The sequence below is a fragment of the Lissotriton helveticus genome, chromosome 10, assembly GCF_964261635.1.
Source record: "Lissotriton helveticus chromosome 10, aLisHel1.1, whole genome shotgun sequence".
Lineage (NCBI taxonomy): Eukaryota > Metazoa > Chordata > Amphibia > Caudata > Salamandridae > Lissotriton > Lissotriton helveticus.
In genome coordinates, this window is record NC_136071.1 from 359,259,295 (window position 1) to 359,279,002 (window position 19,708).

The 19,708-nt window shown below is 46.5% G+C and overlaps 1 protein-coding gene across 2 annotated transcripts in view; it reads right to left on the bottom strand.

Moving 5' to 3' along the window:
• Positions 1–19,708, bottom strand: part of LOC144783943 (uncharacterized) — a 282,927-nt gene that overhangs the window by 55,317 nt on the left and 207,902 nt on the right. The window lies entirely within an intron of this gene.

Below are 19,708 nucleotides of genomic sequence, written 5' to 3' on the forward strand. Positions count from 1 at the left end.
AGGCAGTTTGGAGGAAAGACATACCAGACTTAGACCTACAAAATATCTGGATAAAATCATTGGAAAAGTGCTGGGCTTCCATAAAACCAGCTGCTCTGAAGAGAAATCACGGGCCTCATTTATGAGGCCTTGCGTGAGTTTTGCGCTTCCGATGCGTCACTTTTTGTGACGCATCGGCGGCGTAGAACATGCCTCCTGATGCGCACTATTTACAAAGTGACGCATCTAAGCAGATGCGTCACTTTGTAAACCCCTGCGCTACATTATACCTGCGTCAGGTATAATGTATGCAGAGGGGGCGTTCACCCGCAAAAAGCCTCGTAATAGTGAAGCAGTGAAATCTATGAGATTTCACTGCGTCACTTTTAGGACGCTGTTGCGTCAAAATCTTGCGCCTGCCTCACAGCAGGCGTAAGACTGACGCAGGCCCTTTCACATGGGGCTTTCCCCATGTGAAAGGAAGCATTGCTGAAGTTGCGTCACTTTTGTGACACACTCCAGCAATGCGTCACTTTTGCGCCTACAGATACGTCAGAAATACTGACGTATCTGTAACTCCTTGCGACATGATGCGCCATATTATAAATATGACGCATCAATCATGTCGCAGGGAGAGCGCAGTGAAAAGTGACGCATCGCTGTTTTCACGCAGCGATGCGTCACTTTTCATAAATGAGGCCCCACCTGTTTACTATACATAGGGCATATTGGACCCCGAAAAGATTATCAAAATTCAAAGGAGCCAGCATAAAGACCTGCCTAAAATGCGGACTGGAAAGGGCAAATGACCTACATATGTTCAAAGAATGCCCCATCCTCGACTCTTTCTGGCAAGAAGTCGGTAAGACGATAACACTAGTACTGGGAAAACAACTAGAAGTAAGTACAACTCTTATTATCTTTGGGATCGACTCCAATATTGATCGGGGTAAGTTAACAAAAAAACAGGAAAACGTACTGTTTGTACTGATACTTCTAGCCAGGCGAGAAATATGCATAAATTGGGTTAAACCAATATCACCACTGCATGGGGACTGGCTAAATTCAGTAATAAAAACCAATAGAAGCGATAGACAAGGGAAACCGAGTAAAAAGTTTAATTTTTGGGAAATTTGGGAACATTTTTATAAACTGGATAACTTAACGTGAGAATGTGGCCCTGAAATACAAAGTCCTATGATTAAAGCGGAGACAATAATTCAGACGGGAACAACTCCCGCCGAGTAGCCAGGAGGGTTAGCTCACCCCACAAAAACGGAATTATTGATTATGATAAAGGTCACAGGAGACCCCAAACCAAAAAACAACCGGTAATGGGAAACTCCCTTCCTCAGGTTGGCCAAAAAGGGGCTGTGAAGGCACAAAAGTTTTGAAGGAATGGGCTCCCGATACAAACCTTATACATACAATCGCAAAATGAGGACAACAAAAAAAAAATAAGGCCATTAACTCAAATAGAGGACTTGGGGGAAAAATACAACAAAGAATCATAGTAATAAATTTAGAACCAAAACTGAACCAGGAAAGAGTAGAAAAAATAAAAGACCAACGAATTCTACCAAATGCCTTTTCCGCATCTAAAGACATACCTGGTAAAGAAGAATTATATGACTTTGATTTACTAAGAACATTAAAAAATAGTCTAGTATTATCTGAGAGAAGCCTACCTTTAATGAACCCACATTTTTCCCTCCCAATTAATTGAGGTAATAACATATCCAAACGAAGAGCAAGTATTTTCACAAAAACCTTTAATAGTCCAAATTTATTAGAGAGATGGGGCGATAATTTTTTCACAATGTATGATCCTTGTTATCTTTGGGAAAAAGACATTTAAAGCCTTTTGAAAAGAACCCCCAGACACATTAGAGGATATAAAATAAAGAAAAAGTTGGTGTAATATAGGTATAATATAGGTATAAGAAATGTTGGAAAATATTAATAAAATTCAATGTAAAACCATCAGGTCCCGGAGCCTTACTGCGTTTCATGAAGCAGATAGCATTAGAAATTTCTTAAATTTAAATATCCACATCCAGTTTAGAAAATCACTGTTATATTGTGAAGGAGAAGGAATAGACGATAAATATTGAAGAGGATTTTGGGGATCAGAATGAGATTCCGGGGAATAAAGAGTTTCAAAAATTCAGTAAATTCCAAAAAGTATAGCTTAAATTTTAGTGTTCTTTTTTGATTTTAAGATAATTTACCAGAGGTTTTGCAGCTTTATTCTGGCCCCATGATAGTTCACACTTGATTTGAGTACATAAGAGTTAGCAATTTCTGTAGGAAGTTTAATAAATTTAAATTTGTCAGTAACTAAATCATCAAGAATGAGTTTAGATTCAGAATTATAAGAAGAGTGTTCCAGTTATTTAAAACGTGAATTGAGTAATTTTAAATTGTTTGAGGCAGATTTCTGTTTCTCGGATATCAAATTAATAAAGAAATCTCTAGAGGCAGCTTTAAAAGTATCCTAAGTAGTCTGAGGAGAAATGTAAGAAGATTAATTTTCCCTAGAACATGTATTAGCAAATTATTCAAAAGTGTCTGTAAACTGCGGCTCTAAAACAAGAGAATTGTTAAATTTCTGTCGTCTAGTTCCCTGAATAGGTGGAAGGAAATCCAAATCTTCAGTGACTGAAGCATGATCTGAAATTAATATGGCCTCTATATCGGAGTTGATAATGTGTTGAGTGAGAGCATTAGAAATTAACATATAGGCGTCGATTCCGATCCTGGAAAAAAACGTCTGTACGATTCGTATCCGGAGCCCTGTCCGTACGAATCGTAAACATGCCGTACGACCCAACGAGTACGATCCGGACCGGGGTATGAGGACGCAATTCATACGGTCCATGTCAGGTAAGGGCGATTCGTACGGAAAAGCACACAATCACATACACACCGTATGGTCCGTACACCACATGATCGCAGGGGTACGGTGTGTACCCCTGCGATCATGTGGTGTACGCACCGTACCCCGCGATCGCAGGGTGTATACACCGTACACCCAGCGAACATGGGGTACGGTGCGTACACCCCATGATCGAGGGGTATGGTGCGTACACCCCATGGTCGCAGGGGTACGGTGCATACCCCTACGATCATGTGGTGTACGGACCGTACCCGGGGGGGCCGTTCCATACCTGTTTCGAGGCGAACTCTGCTTCTCTGGATGTTTTCGGCTCCCGTAGAAAAAGCATTGTACGGTGTACGCACCGTACCCCGCGATTGCAGGGTGTACGCACCGTACACCCAGCAAACATGGGGTACGGTGTGTACACCCCATGATCACGGAGAACGGTGCGTACACCCCATGATCGCAGGGGTACGGTGCGTACCCCTGCGTTCATGGGGTGTACGGACCGTACCCGGGGGGGCCGTTCCGTACCTGTTTCGAGGCGAACTCTGCTTCTCCGGATGTTTTCGGCTCCTGTAGAAAAAGCGTCGTACGGTGCGTACCCGACACGAATCGTACTTGCTGGGTCGGAAAAACCAGCTGCGAACCGTACGGATGTCGCGTTCAGCGGGTTCCGAGGGAGGTTTGTACGGGGATTTGAATCGTACGGTCTCTGTACGATTCGTACGGAGTCCAGCTCCTGGTACGAATCGTACTTCGTCGTATGTACGGGGGACGTTGCAGGGTACGATTCGTACGGGAAAAACGCTCTGTACAGCTATTCTGAGCGTTTTTTCCCGAATTGAAATCGAACCCAAGGTGTATATGATATTGGGAAAAATGAACAGGGGAAAGAAAGTATACACTTGAAGAGTTGGATTGCATTATCTCCAAGCATCTACAAGAGATCATTGGAATTTTGTAGATTTCAACTGAGAATGTGAGTATGAAGGTATAAATCTATTTTTAGAACGTTTATGTATAATGGGATAAAAACCATGTTACAATCACCACCGACTATAAAATAATCATCAGTATAAGTCAACAATTTAGACAGTACCCATGGCCAAAAGGATTTTTCCAGATTAGTAGGTACATCAAGATTAACAATAGTCAAGGGAATTTGATCAAAAAACATATACATAAGTGACGGTGGTGAAACCATATAAGAAACCGACACACCAACTGGAGCTCTCAGGGAGGAAACAGGAGGGAGGAAGTACATCAACCATACGGACGAGGAGTCACATGAAGGATTTATAAAAAAAGGCAGCAACTGACAAAAGAAAAACATATTATACCAATGTTAACATCAAACAATATATAAGACAAATAACAAGAAATATACTGAAAATAATAACCAAAATTGATACTATAATTCAAACAGTAGATCTAGAATGTCCATATCCTCCAGTCTGCAACCGTCCAGAAAATTTTGTAAAAGACAAGGATTTTCATAGGTCATGGTTTTATTTTTATAAGTGACTTTAAAACGGCAGATATGTATTAGACCAATTCTGGCATTAATGCATCATAGCGCTGGTCACATATCCAAATATTTCTTTCTGCTACCCACCGTTGTCTTAGCATAGTCTTGAGAATAGAGTAGATCCTTGCCTTAAGATTTTTCCATTTTACTTTAACTGTCTGTAGAACTTTTATTAACAAATCTGTGTACTCTAAAATACAAAATAACACCTCTTGGCTTGCTCAATGAAGATGCAGTCTGTGAACCAGAACCTAATCAATGAGCTTGTTGAATGTTTAGTGTTGGCATTTGAGGTAGACCAGAATCTGTGAAAGAAAGGATTGAACAAAGGTGAGAGGATTAGAGCCTCCAAGTCCTTCTATTAAACCATAAATATGCACATTATTGCACCTGTTATGATTTTCAAGGTGTTCAATCTGTTTCTGAAGATGTGAGATTTGAGTCTGCATAGAAGGAACTTGACTGGCGGCAGATTATAAAGAGTCCACTCTACTCTCTAATTAAATTACCCTTCCTTCTATTTTTGACCATTTATCATCCAAATGTTGAAGACGTATATTAGACTTATATACGTATATAGACCATATATTGCCTGAACCCAGTATTTCCTCAAGAATGTATTCCCTAGAGATTGATGGAGGAGATATAGTTGGTGAATGCGGGCCTTTTTTAAACCCTTTTCCAGATGAAAGCGTTGAAACTCCAGACAGCTTGGACGCAAGTTTAGAAGTAGGAAGTAGAATGTTTGTGGATGATTTGCTTGTTGAAGGAGATACCAAACCTTGATCTGATTCCACCATGGTATTGTGAAGAATGCTGAAAGGATTAATTTCAACTACAGATGAAGGAGAAAGAGTAGAGATGTTGACAATACGCGTAGTAGGCTTTGTTCTCCCCATACACAGGCAGCGCAGAAAACAAAATGCAGTTTATTAAAAGAAGGAAACTTGGAGGAAATGCACAATATTACAGAGCAAATTATATTTCTCTCCTTCTTTTCAAGAAGACTGCACTCAAAGTCAGAGTAACACAAGTCAAAAGCAAAATTGAATGAAACAGTGTATCCAAATGGTAGAGGACCCACAAATAGTAGAGAGCAATTTGTGATAATGTCACTGAGGAGGCACTAAGTAGAGAAAATTCCAGTGAAATGAAAAGTACTATCTGCAAAACAGCTTGTCAGATACACTCGATGTATAACACCAGTTGATTAATGCCCCATGATGGAAAAAAGCTCCTTACTGATTACAAATGAGGAAAAAACATTTTCGCCGAAAAACAAAATGGTGGGAGCAAGTTCTGCAGGAGACGCGTAGGCCCGATGAAAGATAAACTGTGGTTTCCCGCTTACTGCAAAGCCATGTCATTGGTAAAAAAAAAATGCTGTATGCAGCATCAGGCTGCGGCGGGCTGCAATTCAGGAGGGACAACAAAGACCTTCCGTAGGCGGAAGCTCAATCCTCCTGTGTCGCCTCGGAGCTTCACAGGTGAGCGGCCATTCCCGCTAGTGTCCAAGCCACGCCCCTCACAGCTGCACAGTCTTGCTGCCACCAAAAGATATGCATGTTTTCCGTCTTGGTTTGCTGAGGGTTACTGTGAACAATGGAAACTTTTCTTGTCTGTCAATGAAGCAATCTGTGGGATGTTCTTCACTGGAAGCCTTAGTTTGGATAATTCCCTGGAGATGTATTCAAGGGATGCATTTACTGGTAGTTGTCATACAACAAAATATTGGGCTTTCAGTAGTGACAATGAGAAAGTGCGGTATTCTAGTTCCTGCTCCGTAAGGATGTTTGCCATGCTTCTATAGTCCTCAGGTGTTGTGAGCATGATTTTGGTGTGGTCCTGCCAAGGCTTGATAATGAAAGTGGGAGAGCAATGTTGCTCTAGTAGTTTCACAAGGACGTTGTGAGTTGTCATGTTCCTCAAAATGATGGGTGGAATTCGCTTTTTTGGGCTCAGTATAGTTTCAGTTCCAGTGGTTCCAAGATTTCCAATATCAGCGTCGCAATCTTTGGCATCTTGAAGGACTTGGAAATGATTTCAACGTGGCTGGGTGGCACACCGGCAAGCATCGGTGCTTTTTACTGTGGGATTGGGCCCAAGTATTGGTCCAAGATTGTGCATCCTCTTTTGGTTTTTGTGTGCCATTCCATTTTGGCCGCAACATCCATAGGGCATGCACTGATTCTCCATTCATCTCTGTGATCTAGCTGTGGTGTAATATTCTATTTAGATAATGAGGAGGTTTTCTAATTGTTGTTTGCCGAAAACTGAAAGTCATATCCTGAAAGCTTCAATAGCAAGGAGTGCCTTTCGCACAATCCTGAATACTCCTTTAGGTCTTGACTCTTTAGCTATGTGTGCTGAGAAGGGAGAGAAAACAAGCGAGAGAGTAGAAAAAAAATGTCAGCTCAGTATGTGAGCTGTTTAGCTCTCTTTTACAGTCTCCCCAATGTATGCTCCAAAGGCCAGTCCCAATGCTGTGCATCTGCTAGTGTATATCTTCTCAGCTCAGCCTTGCGTTCATCTGATCATCTAAGAGGAGATGATGAATAACCTTTAAGCACTCAGAATAAGTAAATTCAGGAACTGCAAGAGAGGGGCAAGAAGACTGGGTTGGCATCTAGGGTTTAAGAGAGTGGCAGTTGAAGTCCTAGGACAGTGCAGAGGTAACTGGAAAATAATCTTGCTCTCTGTTCAGGGGGCCGCACCCACAGTAAATTTGGTGATGGCCAGGGGATATTCAACAGTGAGGTGCTGTGATATATGTGACTGCTGCAAGAGGCAACATTCCTTCCCCTAAATCGAATGTTGCAGAGGGCTACACAGGCTAGCCCTCCTGGCTTTAAAATGTTTGCAAGATTAGCACTTTGTGAAACTTGCATAGTTTAAAAAAACAAGAAATGACTTTGCACACTGTTTCTTATACTAACATATTGTTATGTATTGTGTTATGAAGAGCAAATTCTCTCGCAGGGATCACAAGTAAAAAGGTAGTTTAGTTTCTAAACTATTTGTCGATTGGTGAGAGGCGTTGGCCTAACAGCTAGGGCGGTCAACCTCGAATCTGGGGAACTTGGTTCAAGTCTTGACAATGACGCTGTACATCCTGTGATTCTGGGCAAATCACTTAATCTCCCCATCCCTAACAAAAATGAATGTGTCCTCATGTAATGCAACTGGTGCTATGTAGAGCACTCTGATACCTGATTCGGGTCAAGTACTCGCTATATGATACTCTGCAAAAAAAACTGAAATTAGGAGAGCATTTTTATATTGTGGACACAATGCTTTATGTTAATATGCACCACATGAGCACCTCCACAAACCTTAGTAAATACCTCACTGAGAATGTTACTACTAAGGGGCCGATTTCAATGTCGGATGGACCTGAGTCCGTCTGAGATCGATCTGGACGTGGAACCAACCGACCTCCTGTCGGCGGTCCCAAACCAGCAAGTAGGATGCGACTGAACACTGTTCGGTCGCAATCCTATTCCTTAAAATAGGAGCATGCATTCCGAACTGAATGCATGCTCTCATTGTAAACAGTAGAGGTGCAGTTCATCCCTGCCATCGGGTGCAGGGATCAACAGGGGGGCACTCTAGGTGGCCCCTAGGCTGCCATCCGAGGCCTTGCACCCATGAGGGCCCTGCTGGGGTCCCTCAAAGTCGTATTCCCAAGGCCTTTCAGTGTTGGAAAGGCCGGCACAGAAAGGCTGTGGGAATCTGCCATCGTAATCCCTTGGGCAAAAAGAGCCACCCTTGGGATTACAGGCCCCTTTCCGAATGGCGGACGGGCTCTCCGAGTCCGTCGGAAGCCATTCGGAAAGTCCGTTTGGATTCCTTTCCGACCGTCACATCATAATTGGTCGGTCGGAAAGGAATTTGAACGGGACATTTCGTAGAGGTCAGAATGGCTCTGACCGACAGTCGTAGCCGTTTCAGTACGTTTCTAAATCATGCCCATAGTATTGCACCAATCGCAGTGTGTAAAGGATAAGTGAAATGAAGAACATGTTTCAGATGGCATCCATATCGAGAAAAAACCCATAATCAACATGTTACCATTCCTTACAGTTGTGGCCTTGTATGAAGAAAATGTTATTCTTTCTCTAGTGAGCAAACAGCTGCACAATACAGAAGTGAACAAGCAATGGCAAAGCCAATAAATAGGTCAGGCGAATTTGTAAATGAAAGTATTTCTTTATTATTTGCAGTGTTTGTGTATTTTTGTAACCTGAGTGAGTGAGTGGGTGAATCTTAGAATGAGTCAATCAGTGATGGAAGGATAATTGAGTGGGTGGATGAATGAATGAGTAAATGACACACTGCTCCTTTGTATGCATTTGTGAATGGTTGATTACTGTGTGCATGGATGGATGTTTGGGGGAATGGAATAGTGTAAGCAGACAGGTTCTAGAAATGTTACAGAATTAGGTCTACATCAGGAGTAGAGCTAATGCTATAAAAAGCATAAATAGCACTGATATTGTGTTAACTGAAACATTTGACCAAGACTGAAAATCAAAGTGTTGCATGAAATCGGCATAGGTAAAGTAGTCCAGGGTAAATATATAACGTGCTGAGTTGTTTTAAGTGGGTAGCACTCACAAACTGTAAATAGTAAGCACACTGTGCCAACTCATTATGCCATATAGGATAAGTTTCACCTTCATAATGCCAGGTGAGTGTAGTGTGTGTGTGTCTGGATTCCCCAGTATGGTAGGATCCAGTGGTGGCAGCTAAAATGTGTCCAGTGCGTGAAGTCCCAGTCCCAGTTCCCAGAGTATGGTGCCTGGTGCTCAGTAAGAGGGGTACAGGTTGAGAGTCAGGGGCAGTGAGGAACTGTCTCACCAGTCTGGTGGGGGAGTGTGTGGATGAATGGTGTGTTGAACTGGAGGAGTTGGTGTGAGTTTTTTTTTTTGTGATAAACGGAGCTTGCACAGGAGGTGTACCTCTGGTGGTGTGCAGGGGGTCCTGCAGAGGCACTGGACAAGAAGGTGGATGTCTGGCGGTGTGCTAGATGTCTTGCAGAGGCATTAGGGAGTGATTCTAAAAGTAATGGCTTGTGTATCTGATGATCCTGTGTAGGTGAAGAGGTTCATGTGTAGCCCAGCTAGGTCCCAGTAGGATGGTAGGGGTGTAGGGGCTCACGTCCTGTCTCAGTGGAGGCGGAGTGAGTGTGGGACGGTGTGTCCCACGGTGGCCCGAAACCCTGTCGCAGGGCCTGGAGGGTTCCCTAAGGGAGCGCCAGGTCAGGGGCCTAGGCTGTACTTACAGGTCATTTGAGGACGATCTTCCTGTGTCTAGAGGACGGGGAGTGTCTGTAACCAGAACTCTGGCGGTCCTGGTGTTTGGCTTCCAGGGGTACCGCTCCAAGGTGGGAGGGTGCAGAACTCTGGAAGGGGGTGCAGAGGGACGGTGTCCTTACTTCTGACCCCGGTGCAACCTGAGGGTTTAGATCCTAGGTTGGGAGATTAGGAAACTTCTAGGTCAAGAAGGAATCTCTGCCAAGGTAGATCAGCTGAAGAGACTGAGGAGGCTGCGCTTGCTGTGTGTTCTGGGGCCCACCTGCAGTTTGTTGTTTCAACTAAGGTAGAGGAAAGGGGGCTTTGCTGTGTGCTGTGTCCCCTCACCTGCTTGAAGAGGGACTGTGCTGTGTGCTTTGTACCTCAGAAGTGAAATAGTTTCCAGGTGGTAGACCAGTTGATGGAGAGAGGTTCTGATCTGGTGGAAGAGTTGTGTTCTGGTGGGTGCTTCCCTGGGAGGGTGTGGAACCCCAGAAGTAGAGGTAGGGTAGGGCAGTCTTGCCTGTGACCTCTGGTCAGCCTGAGGGTATGGTCCCTAGGTTGAAGAATCAGTGGTAGTTGTAGCTACACTGAAAGGGAGAGTGGAGAATGGCTATTGTGTGCCAGGGGTTATTGCCCCCCACTCTGTAAAGTGGACAGGACCTGTGACATTTGGATGGCCTAGGGCCTGGTCCTGGCCGTGGATGACTAGGGAGTACCAGTGGGGTATCCTAGTTGGGTCAGAGAGTTCTTGTTGAGGGAAATCTATGTGGGTTCGGAGTGGCAAAAAACCGGAGGGTGTCCCTGCCGTGCGGGCCCGTGTCTGTGTTTTGTCGCCCAAAGCAGGGAAGCCCATCAGTGGAGTGATTGGTCTACCCTGTGTTTTGGCTGGAAGGGGGTTGTGTTGGACCTGGCCCTTTTGGCAGGTTCACCCCGAAACGTTTTGCTTTTTCCTAGCCTGTTTCTGGAACCTGGTGTTGGTGATTTTAGGCCTCTGCGCATTTTTTCACTGTGGTACAGTGTAAAGTGCGTGAGCTCTCTGTGTATGTGTGGTGAGTGACCTGCCCTCCCATAGGAATGAATGGGGAATATGTATGCCCATGGTAGACCTGATGTGTGGTGAGTGCAGGGTCGAGTTTGGTATGTAGGAACTCGTGAGATTGAATGCTGCGCAATAGTATATGCGGCATGATTGTGTCTAGTGTAGAAGTGCCACTTTTAGAAGTTGGTATATTTGTGTAGTCTGTGGCTGGCGTGTGATTGGCTGGAGCCTGGCCCCAGGAGTGAGCCTGGGCCTGCTTGTGGATTGACTGTCTGGTTTGAGGATGACAGGGGCTGGGGAGCCCCCAGGAGGTTGTCTGTTAGCCCGTGGATGAAAAACTGCATCTGCTGCCAGGGAAGTGGTAGGAGATAGCACCTGGGAGTGAATAAGGCTGTGCCTGCCTGCCACAATGCTGGCTCCACCTCCCGCTGGGCGGCTGTTCCCTCTGCCCCTCACACTGAAAGGAGTTCCCTATAACCAGTTCTAGCTGGTTCTCACACTGCCTGCACCCTTTAGACAAAGGATTTTATAGTATAAAAAGGGGCTGTGTCCCCTTACAAAATGCTCTTGTTTTCTGACTTGAATCCTGCCAGGGGCGTGCTGCTGCTTGGGCTCAGGGGAAGGCTTGCCTCCCTGAGCCCTGCCCAGCCCCTGGACACCTGATGGACTTTCCCTAGGGACCTTTGCCTATGGTCCCCTCCTTGCAGACTCCTGGGAACTTTTTCTTGCTTTTAACAGGGCTTATTATAGCCTAAAGCGCCTGGAAGCGCTTTGTTTGCTGTTCTAGCGCTAGGAGCGCTGTGGATTGTCCCCTAGCGCTTGGGAGCGCTTTATTCTGCTGCTAGCGCTTATGAGCGCTTTATTTCATTTATAGCGCTGGGAGCGCTGTAATTATCCCCTCAGCGCGTGGTAGCACTGGTATGGCCTTACGCGGCTGCCCACGCCGCGTATTCACTTTTAATAATTCATCTCGAGGGAGCCTACCCCTCGGATAATGAGACCCCGCCTGCAAGTGCCTGAAGCGGGCCGCCGTGCTGCTCGCGACGACCCGGAAGTGTGTGCCCGGCCAGCCAATCCCTGAGGCCGACCGGGAGAAGGACCGGAAGTCCCGCCCCACCGCAGCCGCGAGAGGAGGAAAGAAAGCTGCCTGCCGGGTTCCCCGGGGCTCCCGAGTGAAGGGAGAGCCCCGGGGAGAGAGAGAAGTCCGGCGCGAGGGCAGCGAGGCTCCCAGAATGGAGGGAGAGCCCCGCAGCCGGTGAGAGTAAGCCGCCGCCCGGAGGAGCCCCGCACAAGAGACAGCCCGGTGAGTAGAAAGGGCTGGGGGGGCTCCGTGCGGCTGCTGTTGGTGCCGGTTTAGAGGCACAGTCAGGGTGGCCCCGGATGGCAGTGGGCCGCCCCCACGTTGGTACTGAGCCCGCGGGGCTCCACCTAGGGGCATATTGACCTTGTAAGCGGCAGTGTTTAGGGGGCCAGCTTTTCCCCTTATCGAGCACCGCATGATTGTTTGAGGAGCCTGAGTGCTCTAATGGGCATAATTGATGACTCGAGCCCGAAGGCTCCAACGAGGCCCACAGTGATTTTAGGGTCCCCACGAGGGACGTGTGCATGTGTTGCTCAAAGCCCCCATCGCTCCAACCTACAGGGGCATATTTGTTTTAGAGCCTGTGTGGCTCCAACGGTTGGGGGCATGTTTTAGGTCAGAGCCTGTGTGGCTCCAACGTGGACACGAGTGTTTTCAGAGCCTGTGTGGCTCCAGCAGTGGGCGCAGTTTGCGCCTAAGGGTCAGTGAGGACCCTGTCGCAGTTTTGATTCACAGCTGCCCAGCAATTAGTGGGCAGCTGCACCGTTTAGGTCTTGTGATTGTTCCCAGGTGCCCAGCAAGTAGTGGGCACCTGCAACTGGCGCTGCATTGCCCTGACATTCTGGACACAGGGCTCTTTAGTCCCTTTATTAGATGGTATGTGATTTTATTTAGGCGCAATGTGATTATCTATGTGATGGTAATTGCCTAATGTGAGTTTTGTGCAATGTGATGTGGTGCTAGGAAATGTAATGTATTTAATATGATTACGCACCTTGATCTTACACCTCTGAATGTTTTTATGCATCATGTGTTTTTGCGCTATTGAGTTGTGTTCTGGCACCTCTGAATGTTTTAGGCAACATGTGTCTTCCTTGTTCCTACACCTCTGAATGTTTTTATGCATCATGTGTTTTCTTCCCTTACACCTCTGAATGTGTTTTTATGCATCATGTGTTTTCCTTCCCTACACCGCTGAATGTTGTGATGCATCATGTGTAATGTGTTCTTGCTTATACTCCTAAATGTATTTTATTCTTAGGTGGTTGTTTTTTCCAGTACAGGTGGTCCTAGTGAGGTCCTGGTCCCCTGTGTGACATTCTCCTAAGGTGGTTAGGGTTGCGTAGGTGGTACTTACCTGTTACCAGTAGCTACTGGTTGTGTGCTATACTTGCTAATTTGTGCTACAGTGATTTTATATCCTATATTCTATGTTCTAGAAGTGCTATTTCTAAAAGTGTTGATTCTGAAAGTGGCCCGTGTGGCCCTGTCCTGTACATAATCCCTTGTGAATATTGCCCGTGCCAGTTGGCACAATGTACATGTGTGATTTCTATTTGATGTGATTTTGACAATACAGAAGTTATTTTTTATATAACCTTGTGTGGAGTTCCTTTTGTGGTGTGCCTAGGATGTTGTTGCTGTTGTGTGCTGGCGCAAATGCTTTACACATTGCCTCCGAGTTTAGCCTCACTGCTCGTGCCAAGCTACCAAGGGGGTGAGCAGGGGTTATCTTGGCGTGTGACTCCCTTGCCCTGACTAGAATGGTGGTTTCTGCCTGGCTTTGGCGTCAGCCTTAGCCTACCAGAAATAGCCAGTTCTAACAATATATATATATATATATATATATATATATATATATATATATATATATATATTACCTACTGGCGGTCGCCAGTAGGTATATATAGTTAGGATTTTTTCTCTATGGGTTTTTTGAAAATTCTATGTCTAATAACTTTGGCGTTTGTGGACGGAATTGGCAGAAATTTTCAGGAAAATGGCACATTTTGTTTCTGAGCAGCCCCTGAAAATTGGGGGGGGGGGGTTCGTCCAGGGGGGGTCGAGAAAAAAGGGGGGTCCCAAAACGTGTTTTTAACATTGAGTTTTCCATAGGGCGGTTGGCCTCACTTTTAGCCCGAACGGCTGAATGGATTTGCACGAAACTTGGCAAAATTGTAGAGACTGGTAGCCCGATGTGCCTTTTGTAGGTCTCAATATATGTGCTCCAGTGGATTTTGAGAAATTAACGTTTAAAAAAAGATATATATCTGTAACAGCGGACCGGGCAGCGCTCCAGTTCGCGTACTTTTCGCGCAACGGAGCTTTGTGAAGCGAAGCTGATTGGTTCTCCGGCGTCTGTAAACATTCCAAACAGTCCGTAGCGGCCGCCATCTTGTCTCTCGGTAGGATCGAGAGACAAGCGGAGGCCAAACCGAAGGGGCAAATGACCATAAGGGGGCATAGTAGATCCTCCCTGACCGTTTAGGTTTGATGTGGAGGTTTTAAAAGGGCCCCGCGGGGCAAAAAAAAATAATAATAATAATAATCGAACAGCTGAATGGATTTGCACGAAACTTGGCAAAATTGTAGGGACTGGTAGCCCGATGTGCCTTTGCTAGATCTCAATATATGTGCTCCAGTGGATTTTGAGAAATTAACGTTCAAAAAAAGATATATATCTGTAACAGCGCACCGCTTTGCGTACTTTTCGCGTTACGGAGCTTTGCGAAGCGAAGCTGATTGGCTCTCCGGTGTCTGTAAACATTCCAAACAGTCCGTAGCGGCCGCCATCTTGTCTCTCGGTAGGATCGAGAGACAAGAGGAGGCCAAAGCGAAGGGGCAAATGACCATAAGGGGGCATAGTAGATCCTCGCTGACCCCCTAGGTTTGATGTGGAGGTTTTAAAAGGGCCCCGCGGGGCAAAAAAAATAAATAATAATAATAATCGAACGGCTGAATGGATTTGCACGAAACTTGGTAAAATATTAGGGACTGGTAGCCCGATGTGCCTTTGCTAGGTCTCAATATATGTGCTTCAGTGCATTTTGAGAAATTAACGTTCAAAAACAAGATATATATCTGTAACAGCGCTCCGCTTCGCGGAGATAAAATTATATCTGTATTACCTAGCTGTTGCTAACACCAGTTAGCGACGGCTAGTAGGAGATAGCGACCATCTTGGGCCCCACTTTGCATGTGAGTGATATTTATCACTAATGACATGCAAAGTGGGCATGCCAAGATGTTAGCGACTGGAAACAGTCGCTAACATCGCTATCTCCTATTATCAACTTTTGGAAATATTCGAGATAAGCGTGAATATCTCCAAAAGCTAGCACCTGCCCTGAGCAGTTCTTAGCCATGTTATCCAATGGGAGGTGGATAACATGGCTAAGAGCATTAGCTCGGTAATGCATGAATATCGCTGAGTTTTCAGCGATAATAATGCATTGCGGTCGTTTTTTATCGTATTTGCGATAAACCTTGATAATAGCAAGGTTTATCTGCGATAATTTCTGACGGTAAAAAAATCGTTGCTAAGCATCGTTAGGGATAAATATCGCTTAACTTTGGTAATATGCCCCAACGTCTGTTAACGTTCGATTCGAAGGAAATTAGGAAGTGTTGAAAAACATTGTCTGCGCCATCTTGTCTTTTTTCAAATGCCACACTTTTGTCGTGCACGGCAGCCATTTTAGATGCCTTGACCAGACCCACTCTGTGCACGCTGTCGATCCTTAGCATGGCTCCCCACCCTCGCAAGCATCTCCCCCAGGCAGTGGTCACCCCTGCTCTCTGTCTTATGCATGGGTAATAAACCTCCCCCCATCTGCGCTGCTCTTCCCTGAGAATCACACCCTGTGCCTGCCCGACACCTCCCTTTCGCCCTATTCACTACCGCACCCTCTGACACTCCTTTTCCTCTGTGTCCGATTGTCCAGGCTGGTCCTAGGGTATCAGCTAGCCCTGCAGATGTAGTTTATGGCCACAGCTGTAAAGAATCACCCCTCTTCAAAGGAGTTATAGTAGATCAAGGCCCACACTCGATGAGATCCGTCACAGCAGAAGCGTTGCTATTATCTGAAAACCATCCTGTATTGTGATTGGGGAGGGGACCGAGTCTGAAGCGGAAGATTCCAGGGATGACTCTTTGTACATCAAAGTTTTTACAATTATGTGTCACATTAAAAATATATAGCACTCCGACAAAGTAGTAAGATTATAAAACTTTAATAATTTATAAATATATACAAGAAAACAAAAATAGTAATAACATATAAACATTTTTAGGGAAAAACAACGAAGTAGCGGTCGGCTGTGCGAATAGTCCCAACGCAGCACAACGTCCAGATTTCCGGCATGGGGCGTCGCGGGGGGTGGGTCATCAGTAGCAAACTGTTGTGCGAATAGTTCCAAGGCAGCAGAACGATGGCACCAAGGTGATGTCCAGTAAGTTGCCGCACTGGTTTTGGTATCCTACAATGCTGCTCCGAATAACGGCGTGGGGCGCCCCGGGGGAGGCGGCGTGAACGGGCCTCTCCAGGTGGAGTGTCATCTGTTGTAGTGGGGCGCCCCTTTACCGTTTCAGTTGCCATTCCGTCCGTTTTTGGTCCACTGTGTCAAAAGCCGCAATTCAGCTGAGTTGCGCCCACTCTTGCGGTGCAGCGATAGGCGGCTGTCACAGGACTCTCAAAATGGCGGCAGGCTGTTTCCTTTTTGGGCCTGGTCCACTGAAATGGCCCTGGGACACCTTGGAAATCGGACGCTTGTCTGCTAGGTCTTGGACCCCATTCTCGAAAGCGTCCCCTCCGCCTTGAGAATTCATCAAAAGTTTTGGGGGCCCCGACTCCTGCAGGCTTCTGGTGGGGAGCGGCTGCCAAGATTGCTCGCGGAATGACCACGACGGAGCTACGAGATGGTGGTGCTCTCATGCTGACGCCAGCTTCAGTCTGAAACATCCAGAAACAAGGTGGGGCTTTCATCGTTTGGGAAAAAAAAAAAGTTTTCATCCAATGAAAAGTGTTGTTTTTAGGTCATATGATCAAGCCTTCCATCATTAGGAAACCAAAAGTAAAATGAACCAATGAAAAGTTTTATAAACAAGTCACATGACCTGTTATGCGGCATAGGGTATAAAATGCGGAGAAAATACGTTGGCACGTGAGGCGGCGTCAGTAGCGGACCGATGTGCGAATAGGCCGAAGGCAATACAACGCGCCAAGATCCGGATGGCACCGAGGTGGTGTCCAGCAAGTTGCAGCACTGGTGTGGCCATCCTACAATGCTGAAAGTCGGCGTGGGGCGCCCCGTTGGCCTGTGAGTTTGCGTCAGTAGCGGACCGATGTGCGAATAGGCCGAAGGCAGCACAACGCGCCAAGATCCGGATGGCACCGAGGTGGTGTCTAGTAAGTTGCCGCACTGGTGTGGCCATCCTACAATGCTGAAAGTCGGCGTGGGGCGCCCCGTTGGCCTGTGAGATGGCGTCAGTAGCGGACCGATGTGTGAATGGGGCCGAAGGCAGCGCAACAATATTTTCGGAATAGAAGACACCACTAGGCGCTGAGATGCCAAGATCCGGATGGCACCGAGGTGGTGTGTAGCAAGTTGCCGCACTGGTGTGGCCATCCTACAATGCTGAAAGTCGGCGTGGGGCGCCCCGTTGGCCTGTGAGTTTGCGTCAGTAGCGGACCGATGTGCGAATAGGCCGAAGGCAGCACAACGCGCCAAGATCCGGATGGCACCGAGGTGGTGTCTAGTAAGTTGTCGCACTTCTGTGGCCATCCTACAATGTTGAAAGTCGGCGTGGGGCGCCCCGTTGGCCTGTGAGATGGCGTCAGTAGCGGACCGATGTGCGAATGGGGCCAAAGGCAGCGCAACAATATTTTCTGATTTGAAGACACCACAAGGCGCTGAGATGCCAAGATCCGGATGGCACCGAGGTGGTGTCTAGCAAGTTGTGGCACTGGTGTGGCCATCGTACAATGGTAAAAGTCGGCGTGGGGCGCCCTGTTGGCCTGTGAGATGGTGTCAGTAGCGGACTGATGTGCGAATGGGGCCAAAGGCAGCGCAACAATATTTTCTACAATATTTTCGGAGTAGAAGACACCACAAGGCGCTGAGATGCCAAGATCCGGATGGCACCGAGGTGATGTCTAAGTTGCGGACCGATGTGCGAATGGGGTCAAAGGCAGCGTAACAATATTTTCTGTATGGAAGATACCACTAGGCGTTGAGATGCCAAGATTCGGATGGCACCGAGGTGATGTCTAGCAAGTTGCTGTACTGGTGTGGTCATCCTACAATGCTGAAACTCGGCGTGGGTTGCCCCATTAGCCTGTGAGATGGCGTCAGTAGCGGACCGATGTGCGAATAGGCCGAAGGCAGCACAACGCGCCAAGATCCGGATGTCACCGTGGTGGTTTCATAGTTGAGAGGCACTTCATCTGCAGTGGGGCGCCGAGATCCGGATGGCACCGAGGTGATGTCTAGCAAGTTGCTGTACTGGTGTGGTCATCCTACAATGCTGAAAGTCGGCGTGGGGCGCCCCATTAGCCTGTGAGATGGCGTCAGTAGCGGACTGATGTGCGAATGGGGCCAAAGGCAGCGCAACAATATTTTCTGAAGAGAAGACACCAAAAGGCGCTGAGATTCCAAGATCCGGATGGCACCGAGGTGGTGTCTAGCAAGCTATGCAGTTGAGTTGTGTGCGCACTTGCGGCGAATAGGTCGAAGGCAGCATAACAATATTTTCTGAATAGAAGACACCACAAGGCGTTGAGATTCGGTTACCACCGAGGTGATGTCTAGCAAGTTGCCGCACTGGTGTGGCCATCCTACAATACTGCTCCGAATAACGGCGTGGGGTGCCCGAAGGGGGGGGGGGGAGGCGGCGTGAATGGGCCTTCCTAGGTGGAGGCTCGTCTGCTGTAGTGGGGCGCCCCTTTACCGTTTCAGTTGCCATTCAGCTGAGTTTCGGCTGCTCTTGATGCTACAGCGACAGGCGGCTGCAAGAGGACTCTCAAAATGGCGGCCTGTTCTTTGGATTTGGGCCTGGTCCACTAAAATGGCCCTGGGACACCTTAGAACTCGGACGCTCGATTTTTTTTTCCTTTCCTGTACATGCAAAAAAAGGTAAATGCCCGGTACGTTACACGCTTCATCTGCCACGATGAACTCTCCAGAGGAACCGAAAAAAAATATAGTTGTGGTAACTATACCATGCATCGTCATATGGAGAGGTGGCACCAATTAATTATAGTGCTGCATAAAAGAGAGATTTGGAGGAGAACCCCTGACCTGCTAGTACATTCATCAAAGAAGTGGCACTGAGAGCTTCAGAGGCAAGGGAAACGGTCCCAAATATTTAGAAGAACTTTGGAAAGATTAAAATGACATGTTTAGATTGTGGCAAATTAATTTCATGTGGACAGATGAGTGTTACTCTAATAAATACAGCATATGAACATCATCATAGTCGATGGTTGGTAGAGACATTTTGACTATATCCTGGACCTGCCCGTCCTCGCCCAAAATGGCGCCGGAATAAATGGGACTCGTAACTCCTTGTTGTGTACTGGTTGCTGAACCTTGAAATCACGAGATACGTATGCAGTTTTGAAGCACATGGCGGGCGGGGACGAGAATTGATTGAATATTTCGACATCCCTATTGATATTAAGTTCTGATGTGTTATTGATTACTGTACTGTTGAAAGTTCGAATTAACGTACCCATGGTACTTGCCCGCAAATGTATATCTAGATAATTTTATTGTAACTGGCCCTGTCGTATTTTAATTATAAAATGTACGTCCACCGATTCCGTAACTGTTAGACACCTTAGTTCTTGCAACCTAATGGCCCGCCCGTTACGTTCCTCTACAGTGTAAATGTCTATTC